Raw genomic sequence first — 17,196 nt, forward strand, 5'->3', positions numbered from 1 at the left:
ATGAATTTGTTCGTCCGGGGTTTGTAAAGATGTTAATGATGCTTGTTGATGTCCTGAGTTTTCTTGGTGGAAAAGGACTAATTCTTGACCCCAATCATATGATTCTTGATGAGGCGACTCATGGATAAGAACAGTATGTGGTCGAGTGTTTCGATGGAGGTCTGCCGAAACATTGTGGGTTAATGGGAGATTTGCCAGAGGGATATGGTATATTATGGATGAAAGTGTATTGGTCCATATTGCGTCAGAACGTATTCTATAGAACAACGTGTTAGCCAATTTGGCCTGGAAAGGAGCGAGAATAGGTTGTATGGGTTAGTTGTGGGGTAATTCTTGCTAATCTATTTCAAAGAATGTCCTTTAGAGGACGGGGTATAGGCTCAAACATGGAAGATCTATTGCATCCTTTGTGACTTGGTCTGCCCTGTCATTGTCGCTTATTAAGATGTAGCTGGGTCTAGTAAAATATCAATGTCTTCAGCTTCATTTTTAAGGATACTAAGTGCATGTAAATTATGAGCTGAAGAATATTACTATTGGCAGGTGAGTTTTGCGTTTTAATAATGTTTCAAGTGCTAAATTTTTGGCATGAATTTCTTCGGACAAAATGCTGAGTTCCAGTGAAAGCTTTTCGTTCTCGTGTTCCAAAGGATACCGCTTATCAAGTCGATTCATCTCCTTTTAATCATCCGCATATATTACGAAGGAGGAATGGTAATAAAAATTTTTTTTTTTTTTTTTAAAGTGAATTTTACCAAGTTCACACTAAAATATACTTGAGCACATTCTCCGTGACCAGACACATGAGCAAATATTAACAAAAAAAACTAAATATTATTCCATCACGTGATTGGAATATTATTACTAAAACCATCATTTTGTCTTCTTTATTTTATCGGTTGTCTCTTATATACTACTACTACTACTAACAACTCAACGCAGCACCAAGTCGTCTGAAGCTACGCACGCTCCTCCTCTATCCTAATCTATTCAAAGCCTCCCTTTAGGTTTAATAAATTTGGCATCTGAATAGTACATTCCGGTTTCTATGCATATATTTTCGTATTCTTAATTTCACTATTTTTAAAAGATGCAATCAGTATTTCTAATTTAAAAATGAAGGCAGATTAGAAAAAAACACAAGCCGAAGAAAGACTATCAGAGGTTGCTGCATGAGAAATAAAAGGTGTAGAACAGAAAAAAAGGACCCGAGTCATCTCGGGAAATGATCAGTTGCTCGATAAAAATTGTCTTTAGGGTGTCTATTTAACGTCAAAAATGAATTCTTTCAAGTAAAATAGCGTCATTCTCTAACTATTTCTGCATGTTGGTGTGATCTTCCACGAAGTAGTTTAAATGCGTGGACAATATAAGAAAACAAAAATAAAGGAGTCTAGGAGAAGGGCCGGACCGCACAGTGTAAGGACCAGATTGAGCCGATTAACCTATGTAGCTATTGTATAAATTTCGAAACTGAACATGAAGCCATAATTAGATGTTTTTTTCCTATTTTTAAGTAGTACCTTAAACCACCTATACAAAGATAATAAAAGGCACTGGTATTTTTTATTCGCCTACAGTTACAGAATTCAATTGAAAATTTACACATAGTACCAGTGTTTCAACAGTCTAAGAACATTAGCTTAATCTAAGCAACAACTAATCAGCAGAAAATGCTAACACCATTATCAATGTATAATTCCACTGGATCTTCATTTTGTACGTTCAGTCTGCGGTATCTAAAGCTATAATTTGTGATCAATATTTTACTGAAGTAGGACATAAGATTCCACAGTTTATTTTACTACTAAGACAGCATATACCAATGTCCTGAAGATACAGTCTAAATTTAGACACTTGGCTGTGTGGAACATAGATGGTATTGGTGAAACCTCCTCATATCTAGTTTACATGTTTGGAAATACCATCAACGATCTTTACCCCGATAAATACATGAGGCGCATGCCAAATATATGGTCTTAATACATCATGATGGATTGGCCCTTGCAAGTGCGGTGAATAATAATGCTGTCATAGCCGCAAGTGATGAGAATAATATGATTCCGATTGACAAGTTACAGGAAGAGGACTTGCATATCATTTTCGAGAAAATAATCAAGCCACCATATAAATAAGAGTGTTGATTCTTTCGGCATGGTTTTGCAAGAGGGGAGCTAGTTGCAAATTTGCTCATGAAAATAAAGTGACTCCGATAAGCAAAAATACAGTTCGACCTTGCCCTGAACAGCCCAAGTCAAAAGGGGTGTGTACATTTTTCGAAGAAGGAGCATGCAAATTTGGTATTCACTGCTGGCTCCTACATCCATGTTATAGTTTCCTTGCCAAGTCATGTTGTAGTATTGAATGTGTCCTTGATCCTATAAAGATGTGTCCTCGTTTTAGATGCTTATATGAAAATTGTAGACTAGCGCATTTTAACCGCACTGACCTAAGCTCATCAAAATACGCCCACCTTCGACGACGCAAACAGCAGAAAATCCAAAACAAATCCTCTTGGGGTCTGGAAAAGAGTGGACACTCTTGGGTTCAAACGTAGGTCCACCTTCCTGGGCAATCCAGCAACCCTTTTCAGTAAACCGCCCCTCCTATGACACATCTCAGGAGCCTCTCAGACCCCCTCCCTCCTCCTCCCCCACCTATCCATTTTCATCAACAGCCAATCAACAACCAACCCTATCCTTAGTCTAGTCCCCCTCCACTGTACCCCGGTCCCTGCAGAAGGAAGATCGAGTTGGTGAATTAAGTTTGAGTAATCCTGTTGCTGCCGTAATTGCGATAGGGGGCAAAATATTCCAAAATAAACCTTTTTTCCGGGATCTTCACGACAAACGTTACGTATTTCCTTCTTTCCTTTACAGCAACGCCGAAAGTTTAAATCTAGAGAAATTTACTGAACTTCAGACTACGGCTCAAATGCTTGGCTCTTCCGTTATCTGTGTTTCCGAGGTCCACCGGCAAGATCTTAATTTATTGACGGTTCTTAAGTTTTCTTCTTTTATTAAACTTCGGCCTGATGACCATCCTCTTGGGATAAAAGGAGGAGGAATTATGACACTCGTGCACGAATATTTTAAACTTCAACTTTTAAATATACCTTTTCTTGAAGATATTGATGAAATTATTTGGGACAAAGCCCATCCTAAGCGACTCCCTAGGCCGCTCTCTGCCGTAGCAGTGTGCGTTTTCTATTATTCACCTGGTCAGCCAGCTGCAGCAAGAAAAGCTTTTTGGGAGAAGCTGCAGGAATCGACAGATTATGTCCAGAGAACTTACCCATATTTTGGAGTAGTAATGCTAGGAGATGCTAACGAACTCGATAGCAAATCGCTGGCCAGGTCAATTTACCTTAAAACTCTAGTCGATTTCCCAACAACTAAGGGGAATACTTCTCTCGATGTAATCCTGACAAATCATTCGGAATATTGCCAGAATCCAAGTAAAGTAGCACCGCTTGGTGGAAGTTATCATTAAATAATGTTTAGAGGTAATTTCTGGGCAAGAAAAAAGAGAGAGAGAGAGAGAAGAAGAAGAAAAAGACTGTTATCCTAATCCAGCAATTGAGACAAATGTGCACTTGAACGAGGTTTTGACCTTACTCATCTGTCCAACTACCTAGGACCAAATAGTATAACCGAACCATCAACCAAATGGAAATGTCAAAATCCATGCAAAGTCGTCATCAACAAATGTAAGTCGTTGTAAATTTGCAATCAAAAGCACCTTAAATCTAGCAAAATATTTCCAAGTAGTAGCCTTTCATTAGGGCTCATCAGAAGAATACCACCTGTCTTAACGGGTTTCGACGCTTTACTTTCTTTACCCGGCACAGTGGAATGTCTACTATAAGATCTTTATGGTATCCCTATGTTAGGTAAAACTTGGGAAATACATATATACTGGTAAAGCTATTCAAAATTACATACACAATGAGTTTCATTCTTTCCTTAATAAAATCCCAGAGATCACTGAGCAAAGACCATTCTGGAAAAAATAAAGCCTGGCCCTGATGTGAGTTATAAAACAAAGTCTTTTACTGGTATATAGAACCAATTACAGATTTAAAGTTCTTCAAGCTTGTTTGAAAACAATTTACAGATTCAAAATTCCAAAAAAGAAAAGCGAAAGAAAAATTATATTAAAATATCATTCAGTATTTCTTTGTAATTTTTTTTTGTATATTTACCTAAAAGTTCATGATACATAAAACTAAATTTTTTAAATTACCAATTAATTTTTTTGGCAGAAAAACCTCTTAAGATCAGTTTTTCGCTCAGTTTTTTTTTACATCTATTTTTAAAATCTGTGTAATTACTGCAAATTTTGCATACCTAATTAAATGGGAATAATAAGCTGAATAAGTAATATTTGAATGTATATTACTTTCAAGGAATGAAAAATTAGTCACTTCAAAATTAAAATCATCCGTTTTATTATATATTTTAAAAAGTAATTTATTATTATCTGGCTCCAGAATTAACTCTTGTGGATAAATATTTTTTTGAAATCTCAATAAACTCTGCACAATTTATTACTAAGAGATCGTCCAGAGATCTTTTATTATTTGAAAGGTTGTATTTTACATTGCTTGGGATATTTTTATTTATCACTTATTCGAATTCTAATTGACTTAAAAAAAAGTCCGCTATAAATGGACTCGCATTCCCATCCATAGGAATGCCAACAGTTTGTTTATATAAATTCCCATTAAATCTTATAAAAGCATTAAACAGAACAAATTCCAATAAATCACATACCATATCCAAGCTATAATATCTTGAATTAATAGTACTTCTAAAGAAATTCGTCCATCGGGCTTTTTTATTAAAAGTATCAATTTTCAAAAATCCGATATTAGACAAAATAAAAGATTTCTTTATGACCATTTTCAATTTTTTTAATAATAGATTAAGTGACAAATTTGCATACAGAGTAGTAAAATCAAATTAATCGACTCTTTTAGCTGAAACATTAGCCAAAGAATCTATCACTTGTAACGAGTTATTAACACTCCAATATGGGCTAAAGTTAAAAAATTTTTAATTCTGGAGCAATATGCTTTAAACTTATTTCTAATTTCTTCTAAATTCAAATTTAGGTCCGTGGCCGCAATTCTGGCTGGACACCTTGCTGTCCCAGCAATAAAACGTGGTTTTTGTGGATTTTTATGAAATTTTACCGGCCAATATAAGAAAGGAAGCTTTTTATCATTATCATTTATTTTAATATTGAAGTTTTTCAAAATTATTTCTTCTATATTTTCAATTCAACTATTCTCCTCTATATGAGCCTTTTAGTATGTATTTGTTGTTTGTAACTCTTTTGATAAAGTAACACAATAGATTTTCTGACAAATTATGGCAAAATTATTGCAAGCCTTATCAACTGGTAGAATTACAAATTCATTCTGTATATTAGCAATTGCTTGTTTCATATTGGCATTATAAAATATTGCATTTTTCTCAGAATTTTTTGGATTAATTCTATACATGCTATTTCGTACACTAGTCAAAATCAAGTTTATCCAATTCATAAATCTATTTTTAGTAATTTTCTCCTTCTTGCACCATTTATCAATAAATAGATTTAAAGAATTCTTTAATCCACTAAGAATACCTGCTGGCTTTATACGGTAGGAAAGACGGAATTTAGACCCCATCTTCATTATATCTTGAAGATCAAGATGCTTTATAATGGACAAATCCCCCGTTACAACATGGTCGTAACTTTGATCCACATATGGTAAAAATTCCTCACAACTACAAACCGGTTTCAAATTTCTCTCCCTGTCAAGTTGTTTAAGTATTGAATTATAGTTAAAAATCATTTGACCAATCGTTTTTGAAAATTTATATGTTAAAATTGGAATATCTTTATGCACAAAATTACATGTAAGGGCATTCTTCACTCTTCGCTGGTTTAAGATTCTGGATAAATTAATATCCTCTATTTGTTTAGAACCAGAATTAACCGACAAATATAATCTATTATCTTTAATAACAATCTTATTAGATTTAATATATTTTGAAATAAATTTGTATTTAGTTAAAATGCAAACTACATCATAAATTAATTTAGTTTTAGGATTACATGTTTTATTATTTATCACAATCCACAACATTTTTATTATATTATTCCTCGATAACTTATTTAAAGATTTTATCAGACTAGCCATTCCATTAGTCTCAAATATGTGACATAAATTGATTAAAAATGCATTTTAATCTAAATAATTCTTTTTATTATTTTTCCTATGTCCTCTTGATCGGTTTTTACGTTTAGTGGGGCAATTAAAAGAATAATGCTCAGTTAACCCATTAATACAGTTAGCAACTACATTGGACATGTCTCCGTATTCGCAACTCGATCATTTAGCCCAAAAGGATAAGCGCTACCCAGAGCATGGATCCAATAATCTTTTCGTCGGCGTAATTTATTATTTTTCTCTTCTTTAGTAAAGTTTTCTAGGTCCGGATTTTCTAAAATTGTAACAGTTAGATTAGATACTGAGCAAGTACCATTATTACAATGTTGAACTAGATAATTGTTAGTTTTAGTGGTAATTGTAGTAAATGAGTCCCGAAAATCTCTAATGTATGTTGTTAATTGTTTCCCCCACATATTGTAATTGACAATTTTTACATTCTAGTAAATAGATAATATTATTTGTTTTACAATTTACCTGTCCAGTTAATAAACATTGAAACTTTTTATTATATTAAGTGCTTTTAACATTATTTCTAGGGATGAAGTGATCTTGACAAATAAAACAACGACCATTGCACTTACTAATATTCGGCAGACCCCTTTGAATATTATCATTACCATTATTATTCAATATAAAATCAGAAATAAATTGAAACCAAAGCAACAAACAATACAAAGTCCAAAACATCTCCAGAAGCCAAGCCAAAAGTCCACAAGAAATAAGGTTAATCTAACCAATTATACAAAAAAAAATCATATATTTCCCGTGTTATTCTAGCCAAGGAACGGTAAGTCTCCTATACAGACGTTTCAGAAAAGGTGGTTTTAATAGTGTACTTTTTGATTTGAGCCGACCCTGGCTCTAGGAGTTGTGGGTTATTATATTTCTTAGCCTTGGACGTGATAGTCTCTTACCCGGTTTCTAGTTACAGCTGCGACCCGGATGATCTTATAATTTTTTATTTTTGTATTACAAAAATTTATTCTAGTATCTGAATTTATGGGCTCTTGTTTTTTTACTATGGGGTGTATTCGTCGTTTCTTACTAAATGAGAAATAAACTAATGACGCCAGTAGACTACTGACGTCATTAGTTTTATCTCTGAGAGTAAATAAAAAATTACAAACAGGAAAAAGCCTATGGGTTTTTCTTATTTGGAATAGTAAGAGACGAATTTCAGAGAAAGAGGCCTCAAACTAAGCCCCATATTTGCCATGGTTTGTTCTTTGCTAGGTTTCAGTCATCTCTGCTGCTATGATACCGATTAAACTTACATAATACTTATTTATAATTTACTAGACCGACCCCTATGTAATTAAAAATATTTTATAGTTATTTTAATTAACTATGGGTAAGAGTTCGTGCTTTATTATAAATTTTTAGACCTTGTAGCTTCCTCATGCTAACATATAGGTTTTAAACTAGCTATCGCTTCAACACGGATCTTTACTAGAAAACTTAATATTTACTAAGGGCAAAAGTAATTTATTATATTATTATATGGCATAAAGATAAGCATGTATTAATATTGCGTTCACTTTTTATGCAATATATGGTTGTAACCTACACGATTATATCGTCATTCATCAAGCCTGTACACGAAAAAGCAGTTTTTTGTCAAAACTTATTCTACTTTGAAAAATATTTTATTTTGAACTAGAAAAGGCACAAGATGTAGCAATTTCCTTTAAAAGAACCATTGTACAGGTTTCTACGTATTCATAGTGCCCAACTAGCTGAGGAGAGGAAAAAGCAAAAATTAAAAACAAAAAAAAAGATGCCGATTATTCAAAGTATCTCTAGTAGCTCCGCTTTTCTGTATTTTCAAGCCTATATATTTCCCTTGTTGTTCAAGCCAAGGGACGGTAAGATTTCTATTAAAAGATTTCGGACAAGGTGGTTCTAAAGGTGTACTTTTTGTTTTGATTTGACTCTATTTTTATGAGTTTTTGGTTATTATAGTTTTTACTATTTGACGTGATTGTCTCTTACTATGTTGATAGCTACCGCTGCAATCCGGATAAAATAGGAGCAGCTTGGCACAGGGGAAGCGAGATGGGCTCATAACCCAGTGGTCGGTGGATCGAAACTTCTAGCTGATAAACTTTTATATTTTCTTTATCCCAATAAAGAATCTGTGGACAAATTAGGAATTCCAAGGAAAAATAATTGAGAAAACAAAATTAGTTTGATAGTCTGTTCGGTGCTGGGCCTAAAATTTTAAGTGCTTTGTTGTTAAGTGAGTTTTGTTTTTGTAAATGTGTTTTGAAAGTGGATTGCAAAACTCTAGAACAATATTGAATGTGAAGCTTGATAGGTGCATTGCAAATCAGGATCAGTCATTTTTTAGGGAACTCGACACTGAGGGTTCTCAAGATTCCAAGGTTCTTTGAAAGCTTCATCTTGACACTTGCTATGTGGTGTCTGAATGAGAGGTTTTCATCGATTAAAACCCCTTGGTATTAAACGTTTCCTTTTTATTGTCTCTTGATGCGTCAACGAAAGGTTTCAATGTCAATTGTATCTTGAGCCAGTGAAACTATACGTGAAAAAATCCACGATTTGTCATCGTTGATGATTAGACGATTTGCATCCATCCACAGTTACATTTCTTCAAGAATTTCTCGTAGCTTTGTTTTGAGAGACTGGATGTTCCATTCACAGACGGCCATAACTGAATCATCCGCAAATGCCATTAGTTCGGCCTCGGCTTCTATTAATGACCCCGGTTTCGTTTGTGAGTCACAGAGTTTGCAGCAATAGGGGCTACAATTTGCAGGAGTCAGTACATGCTGAAAATCATTTAAGTGAATAGGAAACACTACCAGTTCCAGCATAGATCCCTGTGACACCCCACATCTAATGATGACATCATCTGTTTTGTCAATTCCTGTGTAAACTCGACGGTTATCTGGGTAAGACTTAAACCAATCTAAGACTTGGCCAGGAACTCCAATATGATCCAGCTTTCTAGTAATATTTTGTGGTTGCACGCTGTCAAACTCTTTCTCAATAGAAGCACAGCTGCAGGTAAAGCACCTGAATCTAAGATTCTGTTTACGAATAAAATTAGTGAAGTAAGGGTGTCTTCGGTTGATTAGCCAGCCCTAAACCCAAATTTGCGGCTGTTAAAAATGCCTTTAGCCTCTAAATATTGGCAAAGCTAGTTTCTTATTGGCGTTTCAAAGACTTTCGAGAAAACTGATAAGATTGAGATTGGTGTATAGTTTGCTGTGTGTGTATGACATCCACCTTTGTGTACAAGTAATATCTTTGCCGTTTTTAACATTTCTGGAAAGTCTCTTTATGTAATAAAAGATTTACGAGGTAAGTTAAAGTTTCAGCAATGGTTGTCACTACTGCTTTCAGTGCCTTTGTCTGAAGTAGGTCGAAACTGTAATCTGAAGAGCCCTTATGAATCTATACGAGTAATTCGAGCTCACCTGGTTTTACAGGACCCACTACCATTGATATCATGCACTTCTAGTCAAGGTGTTTTTTGTATAATTTAGCTGGTGTCCCGATGGGATTTGCAGTGGTTTGGCCGATATTTGCGGAAAATATACTCAGCAATGTGGCAACCTAAGTTGGTTTGGTAATTTCTTCATCATTCACAACCAATTTCACTGGTAATGTTGAAGCCTTAGTGTTTGGCCGTAGTACCAAGTTAATAATTCATCAGACTTTTCGACCATCCTTCCCGCTTTCCGTCAGCTTTTGTTGCACTTACCCAACTGCACTGGTGCAGTTGCTCTTCATAACAAAGTCCGAAGGACATTCCTGCATTGCTCATACTTCTCTTGCCGCGTTACGCTCGGACGGCATCTATAGTCTCCCAAAAGGTTGGTTTTCTTATTCACAGAGGCCAAAATACAATCCGTCATCCAGGAGCTAATTGGCTGGTCTTCTTGTCGTTTATTAGTTTTTGACTTTCTCACGCAACATCTACTGTATACGTCCAAGAAGATCGAGTGAAATGACTTAAATGCTTCGTTTATATCTTGAATCTCCATCAAGTCATTTCAGTTTGATTGCTCTAGTTACTGTTTAAAATTCTCAAAGTTTTCCTCTGTTAAACATATAATCGATAACTGGGGGTTGATTTATGACTATTACTTACAAAAGGTTTTTAACCCCATTCATTTCCTTTAAAATGAGCCGTTGAACAACTCTCTACGATGTTCCAGTGCCATGCTATCGGTTGAATTACTAACCTATACTATAATTAAGTGGCGTGTAAAATTTAGTATATGCAAGAGTGTACCATGAGTAATATGTTATATATTTAAAATACAAAAAAAATAAAATTCTTTCCTTCTAAGGATAATTCCGACAAAGTTAAACTTCCCCTAATTAAATTTAAATCCCGTTTCAAACAAAAAACTTCTTAATGAGCAAAAGAGAAACCGCATTCTGATCTCAGCCAAATATTGACGCTAATCGGTTTTAAATTTTGCGAAGATGTTCCGCAATAAAAAAATGCTAGATACAAAGTTTCTCAGGAAGTTTAAGTTATTAGAGCAGTATGAATGTTTAATCATCAAAAATATGTAAAAAAAAATTATTGGATGGACAGTTAGCATAATGAAGTGAGTTTGCAAACATAATTACAAGGTAGCGGGCACTTCACAAGAGTTGAGCCAATCGCGAAATAGCCCTTAGCGCGCAGAACCTATACTTGTGTGATATAGTGAAGAAAAGTGTTTTTCGCGTCAATTATGTTTTGTTAATTATTTTTTAGTCAATTATGGATTGTCTCTATTGCCATCATCATTATTTTTGAGAGTCAATATAATGATTAACTTTGCCTCTATTTGTCGTCAGTTGATGTGAAGCACTGTTGCCTATAATGTAAGTCATAATAAAACTATTGCTTTTCTACTTGTGTTAGTTTTATTTATATGTCTGTATCTAATCGCACAGCAGGTAACTAGTTCGTATGCCTCCATCGGTAACGTTCCCAGGAATCTGATTTCTACATGACATTAGAGGTAATTGATTTCGAGATAACTCAAGGAAAAGAGGTTACATTTATATAGTTACATATTTTATTTTCTCGCGTTCAGCGAGTGGCGCGGTCACCCATTTACTTTACTCCCCATTGCTGTGGTGCAGTCCTTGATGGCACAATCTTTAGCTCTACAAGTGGCGCTATCAGAAAACTTATAAGGTGTAAGTTCACAGCTTCAAACCTTAGCGGCGTAGCTGGCGTGATCGGTATACAGGGTAAATCCCCTAAACATTACATTTAGTGCGGTCGATTATTATTGCCACAGGTGCCACAACCATTTAATGCCACAAGTGGCACAGAATTTAACGCCACAAGTGGCACGGTCGGAAACTTGGAGGAAAACGTGCGAACTATTTATGCTACAAACTTCGTAATTTAAATTTATATCATTGGAGAGATACAGACTTATAGAAAAAAAGTGATTAGGCCTATAACCGCTAAGCTATTACAAGAAAACCCTTTAAAATATCACATAGGAGATAATAGCCTCCCCCAAAATAGGTTAAGTGAAGAAAAAAAAATTATTTTGAGTTAATTCAAAAGCAAAAATGTCAGAAGAATTAGGCGAACTATTAATGGCGCAAAAGTTGGTCGCGAAAAATTTAGAAATAGCAAAATCTATTCGGCAATACGATGGACAAACAGATATCGATGAATTTAATATCCAATTGGCCCAGTTTGTAGAATTAACAAAAACAGAGCTAGAAACATTAGTCGGTATGCTTCTACTTAGATTAAGAGGACAGGCCTTAACCTTTCTAAAGCAAATTGAAAATACTATAGGAGATGATGACAGCTTGCCGATAAATACATTAGAAAAATTGTTAACGGCATTTAAAGATAGATTTATCGACACTAGTTCTACAAATACATTAAAACACAGAATGGTATGCTTTGACCATTCACAAAATGTAAGAGAATATCTTGATAATATACGAATTTTAGTAGAAGCAAAATTCGGAAAAGGATCAGGAGAACTGTATGAAAAAATCATACTACACGCCTTTTTGTAAGGGCTACCCCCAAAACTATATAGAATGGTAATATCCAAAAATATTCAAACGTTGGACCTTGCAGTTCAGGAAGTGGTTCGAATGATCGAAGTTGATACGATGTTTGCAAATCACAGTAAAACAAAAATAAATAGCCTAGACGAATCAAACGCAAACCTGACCTTCAAGGGCGATCAAGCTTTTACAAAATTCTTTTCAAGGGATAATTCCCCAGGGCCACAAAGAAATAAAACGCAAGAATCCCCAGGCAGAAAACAGTACGTTTTCAGCCTGTCTAACAAATCAGTTATGAAAATAACCCTATAATAATAAGTCTATATTTGTAATCGTGTTGGGCATATTTCGAGAGAGTGCCGTTATGTCCCTAATCGTACACCAAGGATTGCCATCGGTATTACGCAAAATTATGGCAACCATTTGTTCGGAAGAACAAATTTTAACGCCAGTAGTGCACTAGGCCATAGCCTGGGAAGATTGCGCTAATCAGTACCTCACAACGTGTACCAACCAAATTTGTACAATCCTCCCCCCAATATACAAAATAATTATCGGCCGAAGGGAAATGAAAATTTTTCAAGCCGACGGCAAATAGTTAATTGGCCGACGGGAAATGAAAATTTTCTAGCCAACGGCATTTGAAGTTGACGCCAGCACCCGTCACTGGCGCAAGAAATTCAAACTATCGTAATAATAAATGGCAAAATCAACAAACAAATGTTAATCAATTAGCTAGAGATTCCATGAACATATCCGAAACTCTAATGCAGACACCGACGTATGAAATAAATCCTCAGGGAAACGCCTCAGGCCCCTCAGAAGAATAAATTGGACCCAGAGGGTGCCTAGAATATTTTATTGGTCCAACCCAATAGTAGTACCGTCTTGTAGTGATAGTAACAATAAGTTACCTATATTTAATGATTTTTGTGTGGCAAATGTTTACTTTAAGGCTTTAATTGACTCCGGTGCAACGATTAGTATCATAAACTCATGCGTATTAAATATGTTGCCTCCGCATATTAGGCGACAGAGGAATCCTAATACTCCCAATTTAACTAGCGTGGCAGGGCACAAATTGGATGCAAAAGGTTCAATTCGCCTAGACGTAAAAAGGGATAATAGAATTTTTCCGACAAATCTTATAATATGCGATAACTTTTCGTATGAAGCCGTTATCGGCGCAAATTTTTTAAGGTTGAATAAGGTATTATTAGACGTAGCGAACGAAAGGCTCGTCTACCCGGCTAAGGTAGGGGAAGGAATTTCTACCTTAAGAAATTGAAACAGAGGTTACGAAGAGAACGTAACACTAAATAAAATTTCTGGCTGTATAATGTCTCAATCTTTCGAAGCTTATGTTTCGCAAGGAGGACATGGCATAATCAGAAATTTGTTCAATTATTCTGAGAAACATTGCAGAAATGAAGTAAATTTAAATAATATGTGTATTGAATCAGCAAAAATAAATATAGGAGATATGCGGCAGTACAGGTCAAACGAAATCAAGAAAATAGTGGGAATTATGGAAAACATAGTAAAACCCAATGTGACGCCGCAAGATGCCGCAGTGACGCAGCATAGCGCCAGTGTGAATCTAATAGACAATAATACTGAAGAGAAATTGTACGGGTTCGCGATACGGAAAACAAAGATCCCTCCCAAAACAATACAAAGAATTCAAATATCTCAGATGATTGAATCAGTAGATAGCAAATCTGACATATGGCTTGCGATCCCATAGAATGAAATTCCTGAAAATCTGTTATACGAGGAACAGATTATCTCTTACGACAAAGGAGCAAGTTTTATTTGGGTAACTAATAACCACGAAAATAATACAATTACAATAAAAAAGGGAACGTGTTTAGTTCAAATCCAAGTTATCTCGGAGAATGATTTAGATAGATGGGAAAATTCCAAAAGAAACCTAGTTAATAGCATTAAAACCTCAAATAACAAATACCCTCTAACTAAATCGCAATTCTTAAACAAATTTAATATGGATCATATCACGGACTTAGAACTTAAGAAAAAATTATGCGAATTATTATGGAATTTCAAAGATGTATTTTCCGCATCTGAAGATGACATCGTAATGATACCATTTTATTAATATTCAATTGTAACGACCGGTAACCCTTTCGCGAAACAGCCATACCGTGTGCCGTATAAGCATAAAGAGTGGTTAAAAAATAAAATTCATGAATTAGAAAAAAAATGAAATTATACGCCGCAGTATAAGTCCGTATTCTTCACCAGTGGTCTTGTTACCAAAAAAGAATGGTGATCTAAGACTTGTAGTAGATTATAGAGCCCTTAACATACAAGTAGTTAGTGATAAATTTCCTTTACCCAGAATAGATGAAATCCTTGACTCTATCTCGAACAAAAACAAAATTTTTACTTCTTTGGATCTTACCCAAGGCTACCACCAAGTGAAAATAACCGGAAAAGATGTCCATAAAACTGCATTTTCTACGACTGAATGTGGTTCATATGAATACTTGAGAGTACCTTTTGGACTTAAGACAAGTTCAAGCGCGCTATGTAGACCCTTATTACACCTGTTAAGAGGATTAAAGAATATCATTCATTTTGTTGATGATGTCATATGCAGTGGATAAAATGCTGAACAACACTTAGCAACATTAGCTAATGTGTTCAAGAAATTCAGAGAGGGCAATTTAAAATGCCGGCCTGAAAAAGTTAATTTATTTCAGCCTAAAATTAAATTTTTAGTAGTAGTGGTAACACAAGGAGAGATATCCCCAGACCCAGACAAAATAAAATGTGTTGAAAACCTCAAACCCCTAGAACTAAGAAAGAATAAAGAGGAATTTTAGGTCTTACTGGTTACTTTAGAAAATTCGTGCGCAATTACGCCCAAATTGCGAAACCCCTCACGGAATTAACTAAAGGGAACTCCCTAAATGTTACCTGGTCCCAGGAAGCTCAAAATTCCCTAGACCGTCTCAAAAAGGCACTCATTTCGGAACCAATATTATCGCTGCCTGATTTTGAAAACTGACAATTCGTGGTCACAACCGATGCAAGTTCGAAGGGCATTGAAGCTATTCTTTCGCAAATAATCCCGGTAGAAAACCCTAATCCTCTAGAGGGAACGTCTAAACAAAAAAATAGAAAAAGTTATATGCTATTCGAGTAGAACCTTATCAAAAGGCGAAAGTAGTTATTCCGCCACAAACTTAGAACTAGTATCTATAATCCACCACTTGGACAAATTTAGACACTATTTAATCGGTAGAAAATTTAAACTACATTCAGACCATAAAAGCTTGCAGTACCTGCGCATATTTAAAAACCCCACGGGAATTCTAGCTAGATGGATTATGAAAATCGAAGATCTACACTACGAATTTGAATATTTAAAAGGTAAACAAAATGCAGCGCTTGACTTTTTGAGTAGTTACCCAGAAAATATGCCGTCGGAAGCCGAGGAAAATAAAGTTAACGCTATCAATACTAAGAGTAAACATAAATGTAAGAAAAACAAAGTCAAAGACACAGTAAAACAAAATAAGGATAACTATTGTCCCTTGTCTTTAAAAAATATAAAAAGAAATAAAAAAAAGACGAAATGGTTGTAGCACTTATTAATTATTTTGTGAATAATGATGCGTTACCAGATAAATTCAAAACTCTTAGAAAAAAGATGGATAATTTTTACTATGACCTTGATGAAGAAATACTATGCAGAATCGCGACTGCTGAGGCAAATAGAAACCAAACATCAATAATACCTGTATTACCCCAAAACTTAATAATACCTGCTTTCAAATATTTTCACTCAGATATTGGTAGACATTTAGGAATAACGAAAACTTTCCATAAATTAAAACAATATTTTTACCTGCCGTCGGCAGTAACAAAACTCAAGGAATTTGTAAGTGCATGCGAAGCGTGTAACTTAAGATAAATCCCAAGCTTATCCTAATCCTCCAATGGGAAGAGTCCCGGTAGCGAGATTCCCCTTCGATATTGTCTCATTTGATTTATATGGAACCAGTGGAGGCTTACCTGTTTCCAACAGAGGCCATACTTGTATTCTTTCAGTTATAGATCGCTTTTCCGTATTTACTTTTGTAAAAGCACTAAAACATCAAGGCACCTACGCCACGAGTAAGGAGTTGGCGAAATTATTTTTAAAATTTGGCATCCCAAATAAGGTTATAAGTGACAACGGAAGCAATTTTGTTTCAAAAGTAACAAAAGACTTAGTGAGTTTTCTTAACATAGAGAAATTAGTGACATCCCCATATCACCAACAAGATAATGGTAAAATAAAAAATAGGCATAAAATATTTTTGAATGTATTAAGCATTTATAAAAGGACAACAGGAACGCAGTAATCAGTAATGCAAAAGCAGTAACGCAGTAATGGAAAAGCAGTAATCAATACTGCTTATTCAGAAACAACCAAAGACAACCCTTTTTATTTACTTTTTGGTCGCGATTTTAGAATCCCGCATGATGAGATTATTGAGTCCCGGCAATATTACAATAACTCGGAGGATTACAAACAAAAATTCATAAATAGGAAGAGGAAAACTTATAAAATAGTAAAACAAGAGTTGGAAAAATGTAAAATAAGTCAAGAGCTAAGAAACGTACCCAAAATCAAAGGGAATATAGATTTTAGGATTGGGGATTGTGTCTACCTAATAAATTAGGCAAAGGCGGAAGGCAAGAAACTTTCCAACAAATATTCTGGACCGTACAGAATAGTCAAAAAGTACAATAATGATTATACTTTTAAAATGGTGAACCCCGATAGTGGAAGAACTTACAAGGCGCATGTTAGTCGAATAAAAAGAGCAAAATTTCCAGAAAGATGGGTACCACGTCCCTCGTCTACCGATTCGTCAGATGCAGAAAATGAGCCCCCTAAATCGAAATTGGCAGAGCTAAAACCTTTTAATTTCAAG

Source organism: Artemia sp. Qi Xiang Cuo, chromosome 1 (assembly GCF_049724085.1).
Source record: "Artemia sp. Qi Xiang Cuo chromosome 1, ASM4972408v1, whole genome shotgun sequence".
Taxonomy (NCBI): Eukaryota; Metazoa; Arthropoda; class Branchiopoda; order Anostraca; family Artemiidae; genus Artemia; species Artemia sp. Qi Xiang Cuo.